Source organism: Cryptomeria japonica, chromosome 9 (genome assembly GCF_030272615.1).
Source record: "Cryptomeria japonica chromosome 9, Sugi_1.0, whole genome shotgun sequence".
NCBI classification, from domain to species: Eukaryota; Viridiplantae; Streptophyta; class Pinopsida; order Cupressales; family Cupressaceae; genus Cryptomeria; species Cryptomeria japonica.
Window position 1 is genome coordinate 452354261 of NC_081413.1, and position 22046 is coordinate 452376306.

The following is a 22046-nucleotide window of genomic DNA, read 5'->3' on the forward strand; positions in this document are numbered from 1 at the left end:
GGATTTTCATTAACAATTATCACATTTACTACATCATCATATGTATAAGTGTAATTCACTTTGGCTTTCCCTTTGTCATTTTCCAATTGGGATGATTCACCTTTATCATAGTTTGGAAGTGGAGTTTTAAAAGCCAAGTGTGATTCATTTGTCTTATGGCTATCCACCGTAATGGTTCCATTATCAATTAGATCCTGGATAATGTGTTTCAATCTTTGACAATCATTTGTTAGGTGTCCTTTATTCTGATGATAAATGCAAAAATTATTGTCATTCCATCAGTTTGGCTTAACTGGTGGTTCATAAATTCTTGCTTTGGGTAGAACAATCAATTTGTTAGCAAGCAAAGTTTTTAGAGTTGATTCTAAAGGTTCTCCAATATTTGTGAATTTTCTCTAGGGATTAGAGAAAAAGGACTTGACTTTCTTGTTTTCCAGATTGTCGTTGCTTGGGATTTGACTTGATAGATTGAAAATTGGTTGTTGTTGTTTTGCAGTATTGTTATCATCATTTCCTTCATTGCTGACATTCCTATTCTTTGACCAGAACTTGGGTTTATCATTGTTGTTGTTATTGTTGTTGTATGAATTATTGTAAAGTTTTAGTTCTCCTTTCTTTACCATTGCATTCTCTATTTTTAGACCATTTTCGATCATTTTGGCAAAAGAGGGAGGACATTGCATCCTTACTCGATAACTCATTTCACTGATAAGATTATCAATGAATATGTCCATTTTTTCTTGATCAGGTACATCCCAGGGATACCTATTAAACATGCATTTCCATCGTTGTAAGAAGATCATAAAGGATTCACCATTCTTTTGTTTAACATTGCAAAGATCTAGCATTGTTATTTCATTCCTTATATTGTAGAAATATTGTGAAATAAACCTATTCACAAGTTCTTCAAAGGATCTGATTCCAGATGGTAACCTTGAAAACCATTCCATTGATTGCCCATTTAAACTCCTAGGAAAAAGACGCATAAGGTAAGTCTCATCATGAGCAAATTCCATGCTCATAGTACAAAACTCCCTAATGTGATCTTGAGGATCTGATCTTCCATCGTATTTGTCATATTTAGGAATCTTGCATTGTTGTGGAAATGGTATCATATTTATCTTTTTATCAAAGGGATATGGACATATGTCTTCTAATGAATACTTCTTGGAACTTGTCCCATTTTGCATGTCTTGTATCTACTGTTGTAGAGTTTGTATTTGTTGAGTAAAGTTTGAAAAGGGATTATCCACATCACTTCTTTTATCATTACATTCTTTTCTTGTGTCATCCCTTTCTTTCCTTGTTTCTTTGCTACTTTCTTTGTTCATATCTTCATTGTTTTGTTCATCTGTGTTTTGGGTGTTACTTGTCTCCGCGTCTTGTTTTAAGCTTTCTATGTTAAAGTCTTGTGGTAGTTTAGCTCCAGATTTTGCCAATATCAAGACATATTTCTCTTTTGTTTTGTCAATAATTTTTCCATTAGCCTATGAAATTTGAAATCTTGTTCAAGGTCTCTAATCATGCTATTAACAGCTTCTTCGTCGACAGTGGTAAATCCAAAAGTGGCATCTTCTTCCTCCATTTGTTGTTTTCTAAGCTGTTTGTATTGGGATCTAGTCCAAACTGGCATGTGTTTGTCTCAAAGTTGTCAAAAAATTCCCAAAGACAAGGTCAATAAGTAATTATTGGTTTAGGAAGATATGCTTTATTGATCTTACCACTATTGTTTGTTCATTGGGATAAAGTGTCTCTTTGTTGAAAGGCACATCTTTGTAGAGTTTCACCATCAAATTCTGTACCACAGCCACATAAGTAGTGATGAAAACGGCGTAGGAATGTCCTATGTTTCAGTAAGATCTTACGATTGATATACAAGAATCTTATTCTTTTCTGAGTAGCTTTGTAACTGGGTTTTCTTTTCTTAAGGTGATATTTAAAAGTCATATAAGCATTTGACAGTTTACAAGTTTGATTCCAATGTTGGTGCAATTTTGGTTTTGATGTAGCCTAGGTTCAAAATAGGAAAGATATATCCAAGATTAGGAACCTAGTATAGATTGATCAAGCTTCATGATAGAGGATTTGATTATCCTGATGAGAGTCTTGACAAGGATGTTGATTTTTGCACTTAAGATGTTTGAATCAATAGTTTGCTGAATGTTGATGTTTATAGAACCTTTTGGAAATAACCTATAGGATTAGCAACCTAGTTGTTTTGAGCTATCTTGAAAATACATGATGGTTTAGAGACAAACTTACTTCAAGGATTATTTTGATATTTTGATGTTTTGATACTTCGATTTTGAGTTGGTGCTTCAAGTGTTGGAATGCTTTTTGTTTTATCCTTTTGATCACACTTTTTAGAAATTTGTTGATTTTTGATCACTTGTAGATGATAATATTCTTCAATTTTTGAACATTTGGAACATGTTACAGACATAAAAGACACAATGTTTACTAAAAAAAATGCACAAGCAAGTACAATTCCTATGGTAGGCTGAGACAATAGTTGTTGAATCTCACATGGAGTTTTCCCCAAGGCTACACTATTCAAAGTAGATATTTAGATGCTTGACCCCACTGGCTCCACCCTCGGCACTCACTTCTTTGGGGCAGCCAAGCACGAGTTTCCATGAAATCTCCTCATGGCAAACTTCATATATCTACTAGGTGTTATCATTGATTAAAAATGGGTTTTTCTTTTCCCATAATTGGCTATGATTTTTTTGAAATCTTGAGTAAGGTGCATTTTCAATTGCTTCAGATCTATGTTAGGTCTTAAGGGTTTAGGGTTTTTTGATTTTAAATCGCCTAATGTCTAAAAAAAAAACCCTTTGGTTTCTTTTCTTTATCCACTTACGTAATGGGTCATGGGATCGTAGGAAGTGTCCCCCCTTGTTTTTTTTACCTAGGTGGTCATGTGAATTAATCATAAAAAATTTATGCCTTATGTGTATCCCTCCTAAAGTTGTCAGGCCCAGTAAGTAGTGTGCATCTCGCAGATGGATCTACAACTTTTGCTATTTCCCTAGGCGAAGTTGCACGTGGTTTAAAGCCAGTGAAGTTGTGAAAATGACATGGCATGCCAACTAGGCAGTCTAGCTAGTAAATAAAGTGAGTAGAATGGTGGCACATGGTATAAGCTACAACAGTCAGCAAGTCAGGATTAAAGGTAAAAGGGTGGGTCCCAGAGGTGAGTCAGATCGTAGGATGGGAGATGACTTGGCAGATACAGGTGTCAAGAATTAATCGGAGCCTAGTGCTCTCTCTCAGCAAATGAAAAAATGACATGTCAGCTTTGAAGGTGACTAGATGCTAGGTGTTCAAAGTTGAGTTAGAGGGCCCACCCCTCCCGGAGTCTATTCAGATGGCTAAGCACCGAGCAACTAGAAAATGATCTGACGGCTCGTGCTATTTCACAAGGGTAAGATGCTTGTGCTTTATACCCTACGAAATAGCAAAAGTAAACGAGGACCGTCCATGTGTCATGATAAATGGTGACGTGCACATGAGCATGTGGTTTCCACAGTATAAAAGAAAGACACGCGGCCGACGTTGAGTTGAATGCAAAAAGTCTTTCAAAGCCAGTAGTTGAGTGCCACGTGGTAGCGTGTAGTCAATAAAGAAGCGGGACCTAGTGTGGAGCCAAGGCTGTTAGTGTAACGGCCGATCAACTCTCATTTGATCAGACGGTCCATGTTATTTCATGAAGGTGAAGTGCTCGCGTTTTAATTCCTGCAAAATGGCAAATAGGTTTTTCATTCTTAAAGGCAAAGAGAACATGAAGAGTAAAAGATGATCAAGTGTGGTTTGATCTAACGGCTAGCGCTATTTCGTGCTTGTAAGATGCCTGAAGGATATGCTCAGCGAAATGGCAAAAGTAAAGGAGATTCATTTCAATGCCAGGCTAACGGTGACATGTACATGAGCACGTGGTTTCCACAAAGATTGAAGGTACCAAGGTGGAACCAGCAGTTTTAAAAGGGGGTATAACATGCAGCTGACTCAGATTTAAACTTAATAAGTTTCCTAGGGCAAATGGTTAGGTGCCATGTGGTATCTAGTAACTAGAGGAGGAGCGGAGTAAGTACGTCAGTATAAGAGTCTTCACTTAAAGGACAATCAAGTGTGGTTTGATCCGACGGTTGGAGCTATTTTGCAGCCTAAAGTTGAATGCAAATTAAGCTAAGCGAAATAACAAAAATCCATTAGCTATCAGGTGATGGCACGGTTAGTGAAAAAGCTAACTGTCCAAGTAAAGGTTAAAGGCCGTGCAGTTTGGGTCCCATCTGACGACCGATGTAGTTTCGCGAAGGTAAAGTGCTCACTAGATAACACTTGCGAAATGGTGAAACGAAATAAGGCTCAGTGAAAAGGGTAGAAGTATTATGCTAGTGTAAAGGCTAATAAACTCTCAGTTGATCGGATGGCCGATGTTATTTCACAAAGTAAAGTTGCCAAGAAATTAAGCCTTGCAAAATAGTAAAAAGAAAAAATGCATGGGCGTTGTGACCTGTTGGAGCGAAAACTTTGAATTATTTCATGAATTCAATTCTGAAAGGACGACCAAGCATGTGGAATCAATGTCAGAGTTAAGAGCCCAGCCGCCATATATGATCTCGTATCAATTGAATTGAGATATCATTCTGAAGAGCACTTGTAAAGAAGTAGTTCCAGAGTGGACTTCTTCAATTGCAGAGTTAATTCCTTCGAGTACAAGCAGGTTTCTCTATACTCTTGTTCAACCATCATTTTTTTTAATTGTGTATGTTTGACTGAGGTTTTAATTTGTCATAGAACAATTGAAGGAAATTGTTGAATCACTTGCTTAATTTTCTAAAAGAGATGGCACCTAAAAGGGAGTTCTTAGGAAAAATCAATTATCACGAGAGGGCAATTTGTGATGATTTCCCTGAACAGTTGATGTTGTCAACTAATGTGGCTTCCAAAATGAAAGAATTGGTGCCAAGAGCTTCTCGCCTGAAAATAGGAGAGGGTTTATATGATAAAGGGAATTGGTTAAGAGACCCTCAAGTAGGGATGTCTGGGTTAGGATTATTCAAGGTTGGGTTCAGTATGAGAAATTCTCCAGCCCCTTAGAATAGTATATGGGAATTAGATGTTGGAAAGTTGGTGGTTCCAGGGGTTTTCTTTGATGCAGATCTTCTAACTCAGACTGCACATAGCTATGACCCAACTTCAAGAAGTGTAAAGGATATTAGTGGGAAGATCCTCATTGAAATTAACAATGAGGAATTTAGGAATGCCTTTGGGTTAAATGAATACACCAATTTTCTGGAGCCTATTGATTTTAAATCATTAGCTCAGGTGTATAATGTGCAAAGAAATCACCTAAGAAATGGGCCTCTCAAAGAATTCTTTTTGAAGATAGGCGGGTTGACTGTTGCGGGACCTAATACTGAAGAGCCCTTCTCTCTAAATTTGTTTACCCTTAGGGCTAAAGGATTATACTGGTCACTCTGCCAAATCCTAGGGGAAGATGCTGAAGCGAGTATGCCCACTCATTACATGTTGATGGTTGCTCAGATTTTGAATCCTTCTATGGCAATAACTTTTGATTATGCTTCTTTTATAGCTGATGCTATCCATAATGGATTGATAGGGATCAGGAATGGGAAAGTAGATAGGCCCTTCGGGTGGTACTCCCTTCTTATGCATTTGTTTTTATTCAAGGGTGGTGACTATTTTGCAAGTTGGATGGACCTTGTAAAAGAAAAGGATGTGGAAAAGATGCCAGTGCAATTATGGAGCACTATTCTATCATGGGACAGAGAAGATGCAAGCTTCCTAAGGTTTGATAAATATTTTGCATCAAAAATTAGGACCCTTATCTATTTGGAAAACCCAAGAGTCCCTAAGGTGCTTTTGGAGTTCATTAGGCCACAACAGTTTGCATAGGACATAAAAATTGTCCACAATTAGGGTGATATTTACCTATACCCTGTTTCAACAGTTTTCAGAATATATAGTTTCACAGGTACCCCATTTTTGTTACCTTATCAAGTCCCTCTTAAAGTGGGAGTTGCAGAGATACTCAGGCAGATTGGTGTTGTGCAAGAGACAGAATTGATAGGTAGAGGCAAAGGGACAATTTTCCCTACAATTATCGTGGCACACTAATTTGTAATAACCAAAGGAGGTTGGAAATGTTTTGGAGATTTCCTCCAACCATATCATTTATCAACTACAGTCTCTCAGTGTGTTGACCCCAAAGATTTCTTCAATGGTATGTTTAGGAAAAGGGTTGTATGCAAGGCTAAACCCCTTCAATTTCAGTTCCCTGAGGACCTCATCAGGAATGAATTTGATTTGGATGAACAAGAGATGAGAAAGGAAAAGTGGATATCCTATAAGAAGGCCTTAGACTTGGTGCACTAGCTCGACATAAGCTATGACCCTTTGTCTAGCTTTCACCCCTTTGCAGAGAAGATGAAGTTTTTAATTCTTAGTTTTGAGGAGGTGATGCAAACACTAAAAGAAAAGAGGGAGGTTGTAATCAAGAATAACCCTGAGAAAGAAAGATTGATTTTGAATAGGTCTGCATCTGCTAGGCCGATCCCTCTGGGTAATTATATGTTACATAAGAGGTCTAATTATAGTGTACTTATGCCTGCTTCAGGGGAGCCCTCTACCTCTAAAGGTAAAAGGAAGATACACGATGTCATTGATATCCCTAGTAGCCTAAAGAAACAAAGAGTGGGAAAAGAGGTACAACCTGAAGAACCTATGTACTCCCCATCTCAATCACCTATCCATATAGGAGATGAATAGGCAACAACTGAGCAATTATTGCAGTTAGGCAGTCTAGGAGAAATTGCCTACACCTATGATGAAGTAGAGGAAGGAATTCCAGAAGAGCCCTTAGCTGCTGAAATGAATATCACCACTAGTGAATTCAAAGGCTGAGAATGGGACCCTGAGATCAAGCGAGCTAGTGAAGATTTCTTAGCTAATGACAAGTTCATCACATCAGAAGCATTCATGCAATTTGTGTGGAAGCAGAGCATTGATAAATACAATGCAAGGTGCGAGAAAAGGAAGGGTGAGCAGCCTCATAAAGACCCAGCTATAGTTGAGGAAGAAATTAAGCAGAAAATGGTTGAAGAATTTAAGACCATCACTCCTCAGCAAGGAAGAGACATGGTGGCGAAGGCTAGGGTACCTATTCTCCCCGAATGGGATATAGCAGATGCTCTAGTTCTGGTAGTAGTAAGAAAGGAGACTAAACCTATGGAGGGAGTTACTTTCAATAAAGACAATGTTGCATTAGTTATGTGGTCTCTAAAAAGAGATGAAAATAAGAAGAAAAAGGACACCTCAATGTCAAGTTACCTTGGGGGGATGATGGTAAAGAGGATGTAGACTACTGGGGTAGTGGAAGCTGCTAGCACTGTACTAGAAACTGCAAAATTTAGTGTTATAGTGGCAGAAAGGGAAGCTAGGGAAAAGGAAGATCTCTAGGTTAAATTGGAGACAATTTTGAAAGCTTACACTAATGCTCAAGAAGAGGTAAGGAACAAAGATAGCATCATTGCTAAATTGTAGAAGCAACTAGCAGGACAACATCATCATGGTGAATCCTCAACACTGATGATCTCCTCTTCTCCTACCAGACCTCCACCTACTAGCCCTATTATTGAGTTCCCACCGTCTCCAGCACTTTCTAGCTCCCAAATGATTGAGATTACTCCTCAAGAGTTAGAGAATCTAAAATAGGCCCAAGCTATGTATGCAAAGAAGTATGAGGATAGGGTGAAGGCCACTATCACTAGTTTTGCAGATACCGTGAATGCCTCATTGCTATACAATAATGTAGGTAAAATTTTGGATATATGGAATGAGCTCAGGGGAGACAAGGCCATATTGACACCTATTTTTGACAAATGGAGGCCTAGGGAGCAAGATTTAGAGTTTATGTGTGTATCTTGTGATGAAGCAAGGGCCAATCCTATCATTAGATCCACTTCTGACATCACTAAAGATTTAGTACAATTAGCAATAGGGGTGGATAATGTTGATAGGAAAGTTAATTTGTGCAAATAGGAATATGCTGATCAAGTTTTTGAGGTGCTCCCAAGAGTTTTTGCTAGCCCAGATCAACTAAAGGACAAACAAATGTGGCTTAAGGAGATAGAAGCCAAACTATCAACAAGAATTAAGGGAATTAATGATCTAGATGATGCTTCTTTCTTTGTTGTAACAATACAGGAGATAGAGAAAATTAAGGCACGTTATAGTTTTCTCAATTCAGAAGTCAACAAAATGAGAAACTCTTGGAAAAGGTTGACCAAGGCTAAGGCTAAAGTGATTAATTTCTCATGGCCAATAGATGATGTGTATGATGAGTGGACAAAAAAATATGCCACCCATGATCTAGAATAGTTGGAGAGCACCCCTGAAAAGGTAGAAGACGTTACAACCGAACAACTTATTGAAGAAGCTACAAAGGCCGAAAAGAACCTGTAACTGTTTTTATGAAAGGCTTGTAATTTCTTTGTTTTGAAAGAAATGATTGTAACAAACTCTCCTCGGAAAGTCTGAAGCTTTGTGCATCCATGTTGTTATAAATGGATACCAAGACTAGAGGAAAAGGGATCACAAAAGAATTGTAAGAAAATGCTGTAGAAATTTATTTGAGCTTTTCTGAGTCTAATGGGGAATATTCAAAAACTTCTTGTAATATTTTTCTGAATATAATATCAATATACAGACCATCGGTTTTGAGTAAAGCTTTGTGTCATCTTCAAGTGTGTTTACAATTTGTTTACTATTTTCATTCTGAATAATCCAGGGTTATTTTGTTTGAATGGGGTAGCAAGGCTATTTTCAGTAGATGTGCTTGCTGAATTTTCTCTTTAGGAGGGAAATTAAAGATGCGGGGATCACTCATACCAGTAAATTCTTTGGAAGAAACTTTTAATCTTGATGATCATAGTTTAATTTGGGATGCATAAATTCTTATAAGTGTTAGGCTTGTATAAGGATTAATAGAAACCAAGCCAATGGGATGCGTAAAGATATTTTGTTTGAGGAGTATTATCTAAGTTTTATATGACTCTATGACCTTGGATAAGGCACTGGTATTGATTGAAGTTGTTTATTGCATGTTTTGTTGATCGAAATACTGAATTTGAGTATAATTTTCATTCCTTTGTTTTAGTTAGTTTCAAGGTGAATAGATCCACTAGTTTTCTGGACTGGTTTGCTGTGGATTTATCTTTTCAAAGTGTGAATTCAGTTCACAAAGGTATACCCGCCTGGACTCTGAATAAGTCCAAAGTGTAGAAGGTTGAATCAAACCTTGTCATATATTGTCCTAAGAGTTTCCTTCCCCTTAACATCCCTCTTGCATAGAATTTGATCATCTTATTATAAGGATGTTGAAGTGAGTCAGATTTTGAAGACAACACTAGGAACCATATGTGTGTGAGCCGCTTCAGAGGTCCGACCTCCTACGCCAACAACTAGAAGGTTTTTGGCAACTAGTACAAATAGTTTTTAGTAAAGGCTTCCGGTCATGTGGCCATACATGCAGCACTTTCAGCTCTGTAAATATAGAAGGTTCCCAGCCTATAGAGGTTACACTCCATAGGGTTTATGGGGAAACATAGTGTCAGTATGAACTTATCAGCACATGTTGTTTGAACTTTCATTACAAACACGATTTATTTAGAGTGGATTGGAAGGATTTGATATTAGCCTGTTTCCACTTTAGGTCATTCCCCTCTCATTGGCCCCCTCAAGGTAGCTCGGGAAGGTAGGCCCTCTAAAGGATTAATTGCTTGAAAGTAAAAAAAACATAAAAGAGTGGGTTTGGATTTTTGATCACCTAGTTAAGGGGAGAGCATATACCTACCACTTTCGAGACATAGAATACAAGCGTTCTTTTTAAGCTTTTCAAAGCAATTTGTTGGCTAAGTCCTATTTGGAGATGTTGCTCCAACAAGCATGGTGTTTATTTTAGCCCCACATAGTAAATGATTTTCTAAACTAGGAATTTGAAATCCTGGTCAACAAAATGAAAATCGTTGCAAAAAAAAAAAAAGTAAATTGCTTTGTAAGAATGGTCAAGTTGATTGTTCTTTTTAACTTGCAAAATATAAGATTGATTGTGCTTTTTACCTTTGCAAGAAAATAAAAGATTGTTGTCCTTTTTAGAGCCCAAGATTTGAAGAGTGAATGTCCTAACTTTGCAAGAAAGTAAATGTTTGATTTGTTGTTCTTTTTACCTTACAAATGTGATTATTTTTAGAGCCCAAAAACAAGTGAGATACTTTTTAGAACACCAAGTTTGAAAATGAAATTCTTTTTATCCAAAAGGAAATATGAGTTCTTTTTAACCAACTTTGAAAAAGCTAGGAAAGAAATCACTAAATCCTAAATTGTCTTCTCCAAACCTGCAAGAAATTGTTAGAAACCTAAAAAATAGTAAAAAGTTAGTGAAAAACCTTAGGTGGGCTTCCACAAGCCTAATTTCAAATCGGTTACAAAATTTTTGTCAAATGCGCTATCCTACGATTCAAAAGTGCTAACTTGCATTACACACATGCTAACCTTCATTACAAAAGCGCTAACCTGCATTACAATAGCGCTAATCTTTAGACAAAAGCGTTAACCTGTATGACATATGTGCTAACCTATTGTGTAAAAGTGCTGATTTTCTGACAAAAACGCTAACCTGCATGACATATGCACTAACCTATTATGCAAAAGCGCTAACCTATATGACATATGTGCTAACCTATGATGCAAAAGCGCTAACTTACAATGCAAAAGTGCTATCAAAATTGGCATATGCATGAATCTACATTACAAATATGTTAATTTTATTTTTTTCAAGATTTTTAAAGGTATATGTGAGGTCCTGCCCCACGGTGGGTGCCAAAATGTGTGAGCTTGAATTTCATCCTTAGAATGTTTACCTGTAATAAATTAGTTTCACAAAATACAATGGAAATGCATACAAGAAATCCAAAATCCACCAATGAAACTGCATGAAATAAATATTAAAATAAAACACTATTTTACCTTCATGGCTTATGTCTCATTGTGTCCTAACTCCACTGTTCCTGGTTGCAGATGGTGTGCTCTCAGACAATGTACTGTTGGCTTCCAAGATGGCATATGAAGAATGGACTAATAACTTGTAGTTAATTGATAGTATGATATGCAAAGCTACATGATTATGCTAAAATGATAATACTATATGATTATATTGCTAAAATGATATTTGCTAATTGCTTAAAAAACTCACGGATGCATAAGATGGATTGAAAACTCTTTTTTTGAAGACTCTTGATTTTCTTGAAGATTTTCTCTCAACTGAAGCTCTTGATTTTATAGACTTTGAGAGGATTAGATGATGTGGCTCAGATCAATGGTCTTGATCAGATCTGCAGATTTGAATGGCTATGAGCAAAGGTGAAGGTTGAGAGAAAGGGGGAAGGAGAAGACAAGTGTCACTCATCTCACCTTGACTGGGTTGCTGACTGAGAGAATCTAGGGATGGTTGGAGGAAATTTAGGCATGGTAGGACAAGTGGACTCAAGTCCTTCCCAAGATGTAGAGGGTGTTGGAGAGAATATAGGAAATTGTTATGAAATATGTGTACATACACAATTTCATTAATTTTGGAGGTTGAAGATAAATCATGAATTAATATTAAGAAATATTAATTTCCTTAGCCACATGTTTGATGAGTTGGCAAAGGGAAGATGAAGTGGAGATTGAGGGTGAGTTGGAAAAGAGATATTAAATAATTTAAGAATTATTTAATATTTTGAGACTATAGGATAGAAGAATAACTATTAAATATTGGATATTTAATTGTTTGGAGAAGATAATTAAATATTTAGATATTTAATTAACTTGGTTAGAGGAATAATTAAATATTAGATATTTAATTAATTAGAGGAATAAGATAAATGAATTAATTAATAAAATATTAATTAATAGAAAGATATGAAAATGAATTAAATAAATTAATCTTTTTGAATTAACTATTTAATAGATGAATAATTATTAAATAAATATAAAATATTTATTTAATTGCTCATAGCCAATTTTAGGTGTATACACAAAGAACCTATAATCATTTACTGTGATAATTCACCATCAATTGATATATCTAAGAATCCGGTATTTCACTCTAAAACTAAACATTTTTCTATCAAATATAATTTTCTGAAAGACAATGTTGAAGCAAAAGAAGTGAGATTGGTTTATGTGAATACTAAAGAGTAGATTGCAAATATCTTTACTAAGCCTTTGCCTAAGGAAACTTTTGAATATCTTAGAGAATAGCTTGGGGTTATATCCTCATCGGTAGAGACTTAGCCAGTTGATGATTGGCATCAAACCGAAAGAATTAATAGAGAAACTTTTTTTCCAGCTTTGATGGAGGAGAGCTAATTCTCAACAATTGGTTTTTTTAATTGGTTCTATGAATTGGTTGTATATGGTATTTGTATTACTTTGGCATTTGATGTCAAAGGGGGAGAGATATCTATGAAAAACATACATTATCCTTTGGGGAGAGATTATTCATTGGGGGAGTGATATATACTCTCTGCATTTGTATTTTGATTTCTAGTATTGATCTATTCTGGAGATTTTTGGGTTTTGATTTTTGGCATTCTATTTTGGCACTTAGGTGTTTTTCCATCCTGTGTTGCCATCAATGTCAAAAGGGGAGATTGTTGGTATTATGGATGTGTTGCATTGGTTTTGTCATTGATGTCAACACTTATCAACACTTATCCTTCTGGAGATCTTTGGTTATATTGAACTAGCACATTATGTTCATCGAAAAGTTTAGTGACTTATGCACAATCACCGGTATATCACTCACCGATAGGTTATATTGTTCACCGACACTGAGGATTACTTGTTATCATTTGGAGATCACTTGGTTATGTTGAAGACATGGTTTGGACACTCGGTTTTGGTAGTTTGGTTATTGGTCTAATCGGGTTGACATATTTGTTGTTACTGGCAAATTGGTCTAGGTTATGGACCGACATGCATTATCTATTCCAGATCAGCACAACGCATTATGGAGATGATTTAATCAATTGGATATTGTTATAATTGTATTGAGCCAACATGATGCATCACATCTTGACTTATCTATAATTGATTTAATTGAAATATTCTTAATTAGCTGACCCACACATTTGGTCTTAGGTTTTGGTATATATGTAAGATCTCATTTGTGAGATGATGTAAGGAAGTAATAGAATAGAGAGATAGTATATGGTTATTGTAACATGGTATATGCGAATATTGAAGATCATATGAGCAGACCATAGAGAAGGTTCAAGGAAGGTTTGAAGGTGATTATCGGAGCTTAACCGATACTGAATCCAGCATTGGAGATGCTACTTTGAGGAGTACATTATCATTGGATTTAATCATCCAATTGTAGTCAGTGTGACTCCTATTTTGTGATTGAGCAGTGAGCTCTAGGCAATTGGCTTTTCTGCATGTGCAGACCCCATTTGTATACACATACTATCTGCAGTAGTATCATCTGATTGTGGGTAAGTTTTCCCACCATGGTTTTTCCCCTTATAGGGTTTCCATGTACAAATCTATGTGTTATGTGTTGTGGATGTTGTTTCTCTTTCTGTTATATGCATTGAGTTTCACCAGTATTAATATTAACTGCTAATCTGTCAACCAACATTAAGTTTTGTTTTCCGGTATAAGTATCAAGTTTGATTAAGTTATATTTGGGTTGAAATTAATAGACAACTGATTCACCCCCTCTCTCAGTTTCCTCTAGGTCCTAACACAGAAAATAGTAGGAAGGGATAAGTATGCAACAGAGAAAGGTGAAGCATCAAGTGTACCTATTGGTATGACTACCAATACCCCTACTGGTAAGACTAGAGCTACAAAATCCAGTATAGTAGAAAAGAAGATGAAAGAAGACAAACTAGATAAATCACAAAGAGGGAAACCATCTAAAATTCAGCTCCGGAGAAAGCAAAAAAATGTTGATCCACTTGTTGAACCAATACAACCAAAAAGAGGAAGAAGCAACAAGCCCACAAACCGAAAAATAATGAAGAGGATACTAAATCAAAGGAGGATAAAAGAGCACCTAGAGAAAGCGTTAAGAAGTCTAAGGCAACCGGTAAGGGAAATTCACCTAGGAAACCATTTACATTAGAAGATTCTTTCAATACAATGGTTCAAATAATCAAGGATTATGGGATATACAAAGGTTTGAATACATTGTTTATTCATTTATCTAAAAGTCAACAAAGGTATATTGAAGATGCAGTCATCTTCAGTATGATTAAATTTAGCAAAGCCCTTATTGAGCTACAAGGGAACATTCCCAATTATTTGTATAATCTTATTGATGCAAGGTAGCAGGTTGCCATTAGCCAAGATAAAGAATTTGTTGATTATATCTTCAAGCACCTGCAACCGGAAGCAAGTGAATAATAAATTGAACAAATAAAGTTTAATGCAAAGGAATCTTTTAGATCCAAAAAGAGATTAACAAGAATGTTAGTAGGAGAGACCGAAATAGTCCAGAAGGAGACTGAGATTTTGATCAAGAAGGCTGTAGGTATCATCCCTGATGAAGATGAATAAAAGGGTGAACAAGTTAAGGAAGATAATTTTGAAAAGCTAAAGGCAGAAGAACTTCCTAAAGGTGTTAAGATCACATATTTTGAACCAGATTAGAAGTATATGTATGATGATCCTATTGATACTGAACCGATATTCATTCCTAATGATAACGCTGGAGACAATGTTGATAATATAGATATAATGGAAGTTGATGTTCAAATCTTTGAACAACATGAGCACCAAGAGGAACAAGTGAAGAGGCAAACTAAAGAAAAGAGCTCTGATGAGCCACCGGTGAACACACAACCTACTGATAATCAAATTCCATTAGTAAGTGTAAATGTTGATGATAGTCAAAAGGAAAAGACTCATGAAAAGACTGATGAGGAAGTATCAGTGAATGAACAAAATGTGGAGACACAACCACCACCGGTCAAGGACACCATTGAGGAAGAGAAGATAGAAGAAGATAAGACCAAGAATGAGAAAATAAAGAAAGAAAAGGCAGAGAAAAAGGAGTCAAAGAAGAAAATAATTGATGATGATGATGATGACTCGGTGAGCATTAAAGGTCATATTGATATGGATAATCTGAATTCTTCTCAATTGATGGAGATTGCAATAGCAATGCAATCTAGAGCTCAAAAGAAAAGACTGAAGGAAAAATAGAGAGAGGTAGAGACAATCAAGGTAGCCATTGATATTTTGTCTAGTCTCCTACCAAAGACTAATACTGAAATTTTTGTCACTCCCATTAACAAACTTGGACATTTGGTTACCGATGTCGGAGATCAACTCAAGACTTTTGAAGATGCAATATACATATAAGTTGAAAAGGATTACAAGAAGAAAAGGACAAAACTCTTGATGTCTAAGATAGATAAAGGTAAGGTAGCACTCATGGTTAATAAATACTTGTTGAAGAATGCACTAGAAACTAGAGAAAATATTTTGGTTACTATTTCAAAGTTTTCACTATTTTGTGCTCACTTGAAGGGGAAAAAGGAAGATGCTAAGAAAGAACTTGAAATCTTGAGTGAATCATTTAGACCCTTGAATGACTCATCTATTCTTTTTGGTAGAACCATTGTAGACTTACACCACAAACTGGAGATGTATGAACATGAGCGGGTCAAACAAGTTAGATCATTGAAGGAGCTCCATACTCAACTAATTCCTAAAGTTGAAATTTTACAATGAGCATACAAGGAGTCGGAGGCTATTTTGGCTACACTTGAGATGAGTACAGTTGATGCAATGGAGGAATTAGTTGGGAAGATAAAGACACATGTTGAGATTACCGACACATTGTTAGAGACATGGGATAATGACTTAAAACATTCACTGATGCTTTTCCTAAAATTTCTTTGTAAAAATGTTATGACTCTTATTTTTATATGTTCTTTGATGAAAATTTTGATGTAAAATTTATATTTTTCATGTATTTTACATTTTTATTTGGCATTTTTGTCAAAGGGGGACTAATAGATAAGAGTCAGTCAAAATTTTGTGTGTAATGTAAGAGGGGGTAATAGGAGTAATTGCTAAGGGGGAGTGCATGTCATACAGTCAATTTTTGTATTGCACACTTAGTTGACATTTTCTTTTTCCTAAGTGTTGCCATCAATGCCAAAGGGGGAGATTGTTGGCATTTGATCATTTGATCTAAAATGGTAATTGTTTGTTTGCTTGATGCAACCGATACATGTTTGATTAGATTGTTGTATGATGACTATGTTGTATGTTGTCATTGATGGAAAATATGTTTTTACAGTCATCTAAGTCCTATAGATCAACCGAAAAGACTTAACCGATAAGCAAAGATAGTTTTATCACAACCGGTATTTAGGACTTTAACCGGTAAAAGATAGATAAGAGTAATATTTTTAAAACCAGTATAGGAGATCTATGAAGAATGAGATGATACGGTTTTGCAGAGCAATGAAGGCTGGTAGATGAAGTTATGTTCATGAACACATGTGCAAATTTGATTGGATGAATGAGATGTGATTAACACAATAATTATTCTGATTGAGACTTAACCAATAGTGATGAAAATGACTCAGATCGATAAAACAACACAGAATAGGATTTGTTATGTCGGTGGCTGACATAAATAAAGTGTGCAATGTAAGATTGTCTAGATGCATTGAAGCTAGGGAATTGTAACAAGGTTCTAGCTGACTTAATGATGATTTTAAATGGGTGATGAGGTATGAAAGGATATATGAGTATGAGCCTGAAAGTGTGAAAGATCATTAGTAAATTTTGTATTTCTGATAGTGCGGTAATCAAAGGAGTTGAGAGATGAAGTATATGTGATGTTGTAATGTTCTAAAGTGGATCTTATCAGACACTAAAGGTGTTATATTGAGATCATTTGTACTTGTTGTCTCCTTAAAAGTTGCACCAAGAAAATCATCTTACAAGGTCACTCCTAACAGGGTGCAATCAGATCCTAACAGGTCTAATCATTAAATCCTCTAACCAGATGACACATTAACTTGTGTTTGCAAATCCTAGTAACTTGGGTAGCTCCTAACACGGATGGTCCTCACGAGACTTTTTAAAAATCTTTTAACTAAGCTTAGACACTTCTAACAAGGTGTGCCCCTAACCGGGTGTTGTAGACCTTAACCGATCAGATCTCTATACTGTAGATAGTGGATTTGTATGGGTACCTACTAGTGCAGGTCACCTATCATTCCATGCAAATTTTGGTGTGTTCTTAAATATTTTATGTTTTTTTTATGTTGTAATAAGTCGACCAACCATTTGGGACTTAATGAAGTCATGGTTGAGTTGTCCAAGCTTTTGTTCTGTTCGGGATATTGATATTCTAGACAAATGTAATGTTGATGTTGTTCATAGGTGCACTACTCTACAAATAGAGTCGTCATGTAATAAGGGTGCAAGGCATTGTTTTAGGTCTGTTATAATGCATAGAGGGCCTTTGGAGCCTTGGAGTACACTTGAGTGCAAGTTTGCATCCTAAGAATAAAAAGATAGATGTAAAAATACTAAGTAACATTTGCAACATTGAAAAAGTTACACTTTTTTTTGTTGGTGGTGAAGAAGTTGGTTCTAAACAATTGAATCATGATGTTATAAGAAGAAGACAACATAATTATATAGGTTGGAAGATTTTGGAATGCAAAGCAAGTTTTGGTTGCAAGAAAAAACCTTATTTTACATTGTTTTCACTATTCCTTCTTTGTTTTTGTTGTGTTGCACAGTCCAGTATGGACTTGTCAAAGGAACCTACTTGCAGGGCATGAAGCATTGGTGAATATATTTTCCAACAAGGTAGATTTCAAGGTCTGATTGTGTCTGGTTGCAGAGACTCAAACTATTCTGTGTGACTAGTTGCAAAACCCTTGTAAGTTAGGGTTTAAGCAACAAATGCCTCTAACCTGACCATCCACTGATGGAACCGCTTGAAATCCTGTCGAATGATAGGTTAAGATATATAAATATGTTTAGTGTGAATTTTTTAGATTTACAGACCTATTTAGTGGTTTTACAATGATACCCTAGGCTCACAACTAGGAGTTGGTAAGACTAGGACAACATAAGATGTGCGTTTTCAAAGCACACATGGATTGGTAGAATAGAAGTGGATAAAAGTTTGAAGACCTCATTGAATTCCCTTTGAGAATCCTTGATTTTTTTTTGTAGAGGTTTTGACTGTGTTAGTCTCAAATTTTTATTCCCTCTTATCCCCTATAAGAAAATGAATAACTCTGTCTGCAAATGAAGAGATCAAGGAAAAAGAATCTTAGAGTAACATATGACAAGGTTTTGAGAACCTTCTACACTTTGAACTTATCCAAAGTTCAGGTGGGTATACCTTTTTGTGAATAATTTCACACTTTTAAACGAGATCCACAGTAAACCAGTGTCAAAAAACTAATGGATTTTATCGCCTCAACATAAACTGAAATAATAAAGGAAAACTTATGCTCATTCTCAGTATTGATCCTCAAGAGATGTAGAAAGAAAACTACAACTGATGCCAGTGCCTTATCCAGCCTACAGACTCATCTAAATTAAGCAAGGATTTCACAATTAAACATCCCCATACATCTCATCACTTCGGCTTCTATTAACCCCCATACATGCCTGACATATATAAGAGTTCTTTCTTGTTAAACTAAACAATATTTATCAAATTCCAAGCTTCAAAGAAAGTAACCTACTGACAGAGATATTTCATGCATATTTAATTCCTCTCCTAAAGAGAAAAGCTAAGAAACATATCCATAATGATAGCATTACAATCCATTTTCAGTTGAATAACCCTAGATTACTCAAATGAAACCAATAAATTACTGAAATCACACCAGAAGACAACACAGGTTTAGGATCAAAAGTTTTTGATCTGTATATTGATATTCATTTTGAAAAAATCTTACATAACTCAAAGTATTCTTTGTAATAACTAGAAAAACCCAGATATATTTCTACAGAGTTTCTTTACAAAATTCTTGTGATCCCTTTTACACTAGTCTTGGTATCCATTTATAATATTATGGATTCTTACAAGCTTCAGACATTCCTAAGAAAAGTTGTTACAAACCACGATACTCTCCAATAAATAGTTACAAGTCCTCAATATCAATGGCCTCTTCTACCTACTCTGGAGCATCTTCCTTTTTTCTGACATATTTTCCCTTCCACTCCTGCAACCCGTCATCACTTGGCCAATCAAAGTTAACTATCTTCTATTTTATTCCTTCTAGCCTCTTCCAAGTGACCCTTTACTGCCCAATTTCTGTTTCTATGAAACCATAATGTGATTTCACTTTTTCAATTTCTTCAACTATTTGGACAAATAGGGATGTGTCATCGGTGTTAATAATTTCATTAACCCTTAATGACAATTTGTGGTCCAGCTCTTCTAGCCAGGTCTTCTCCTCTTTCAACTCAATTGGACAAACAAATCCCCCTAGAAACAATTCAAATTTGTGATCTGAATATTCTTTTGTATATAATTGGGATTTTCTTTTTACACCTGCCCTTTCCTTTGAGAGTATATTCATCTCTTTTATGAACTCACTGGTGGACCTTGGATTGTTATTCTCTTCTACATCTACATGGGATGAACACATGAGCTCTAACTCCTTACATCTAGGAATCCACTTATTAAGGATTGGTTCCAAAGTGGCTTCATCCTCTCTGAATTTGATCAATACATCTAGAATCCTCTTCATATTAATGTATACAATGGAGGCCTTGACTGAATCAGAAAACTACAAGATTGTAGCTTTCACCTTTTCTTCATACTTGTTTAGAAATAAGGCTTGAGCTTGTTTCAACTTTTCCAACTCATGTTGGACAGTTTCAGCAGACTAGAAACCAGAAGGCTTAGGAGAAGGGTGATATTCTATAATGGGGATAGTAGGTGGAGGTCTTGCTGGAGAGGGAGCTATCATGAGTGTAGAGGATTCACCTGGTTGGTGCTGACCTACCAACTAACTCTGAAGTCTAGTGATAATGTTGTCCCTGTTGGTTATTCCCTTTTTGGCCTCATTGTAAGCCTTTAAGATGGTCTCCAATTTCAATTGGAGATTAGCTCTTTCTTTTGCCTCTTTCTCTACTACTGCCACACTGAACTTTGTAGTTTCCAAAACTATGCTTGCAACTTCCACTACCCCTGTATCTTGGACTCTCTTAACAATCATGCCTCCTAGTAGACTAGAATCTGATACACCTTTCCTCCTTTTGTTCTCATCCTTCTTCAGTGACCACATGACTAGAGTAGCATTATCCTTGCTGAAGGTCACTCCTTCCGTTCGCTTTGTTTCCTTCCTCACTGCTACAAGATCTAGAGCATCAACTATATCCCATTCAAGGAGGATTAACACACCAACTTTAGACACCATGTGTCTTCCTTTCTCAAGGGTAATAGTCTTAAACTCTTCCATCATTTCCTTCTTTATTTCTTCTTCCACTTGAGTTGCATCTCTAAGAGGTTGTTCACTCTTCCTCTGCTCACATCTGACCTTGAATTATTCCATGTTTTGCTTCCACACAAATTGCATGAAAGCCCCTGTTGTAACAAAATTACTATCAGCCGGGAATTCCTCACTAGCTTGCTTAATAGTAAGGTCTAATTCTTTGCCCTTTAGCTCACCATCAGTCAAGTTCATTTCAGCACTAGGTGGTTCTTTTGGCATCCCCTCTTGGGTCTCCTCATAGGTATAGGCAATCTCACTGAGATTCCCTAACTGTAACAAATGTTCAGCTACCACTTGCTCATCTCCTATGTGGATAGGGGACTGAGATGGAGAATACTGAGGTTCATCAGTTTCAATTTCCTTCCCCACTCCTTGCCTTTTAGGGGAATCTTAGATGTCAATGACATTCTCAATTTCTCCTTTCCCTCTTGAAGTGGAAGGCTCACCTCTCACTGGCATCATCACACTGTACTTTGATCTCTTATTAAGCACATAATCACTAGGTGAGATAGCCTTAGCAAAAGTAGGCTCAGCTAGGACCAATTTAACCTTGTCAGGATCATTTTGCATTATAGCCTCCATTTTTTATTTTAAGGTTTGCATGAGGTCTTCAAAATAGAAAATCAAGAATTTCACTTTCTCCTCAAAGGGGTTGAAGCTAGAAAGAGGGTCATAGCTACTACCAAATTGATGAATAAAATCAAGTGCCCTTTTATATGTAACACACTTCTCCTTCCTCAGATCCTGCTCATCTAAGCTAAATTCATTCCTAATTAAATCTTTAGGGAACTGAAACTAGTGAGGCCTACCTTTAGACACTGCCCTCTTTCTGAACATGCCATTGAAAAAGTCCTCAGGGTCTGCACATCTTGAAACTACAGATGACAACCTATATGGCTTAAAGAATTCTTCAAAATATTTCCAGCAACCTTTAGTGATTAAAAAATGGTGGGCCATGGTGATAGTTGGGAAAATGGTCCCTTTACCCCTATTGGTCATCTTTGCCTCTTGTACTCCTCCAATTTGTCTCAATACTTCCACAATTCCTATCTTCAATGGGACCTGATAGGGCAGTAAATAGGGAGTACCTCTAAAACCATACACTCTGGAAACATTAGATACAGGGTACAAATACATGTCTCCCCAATTGTGAAGAATCTTAATACCCTCTACAAACTCTTTAGGTCTGAGGAATTCCAAGAGAGCCTTAGGAATCCTAGGGTTTTCTATGCATAAAATAATTCTAATCTTAGATGCAAAGCATCTATCAAACTTCAGAAATCTAGCATCTTCTCTATCCCAGGATAAAAGAGTGCTCCAAAGTTGGACAGGCATCTCTTCCTTATCCTTTACCTTGACCAAGAACATTTCCTTTACAAAATAGTTAGCAGCTTTGAACAAAAACATGTGCATTAAAAGGGAGTACCATCCAAATGACCTATCCACCTTACCATTTTTTATCCCTACTAGCCC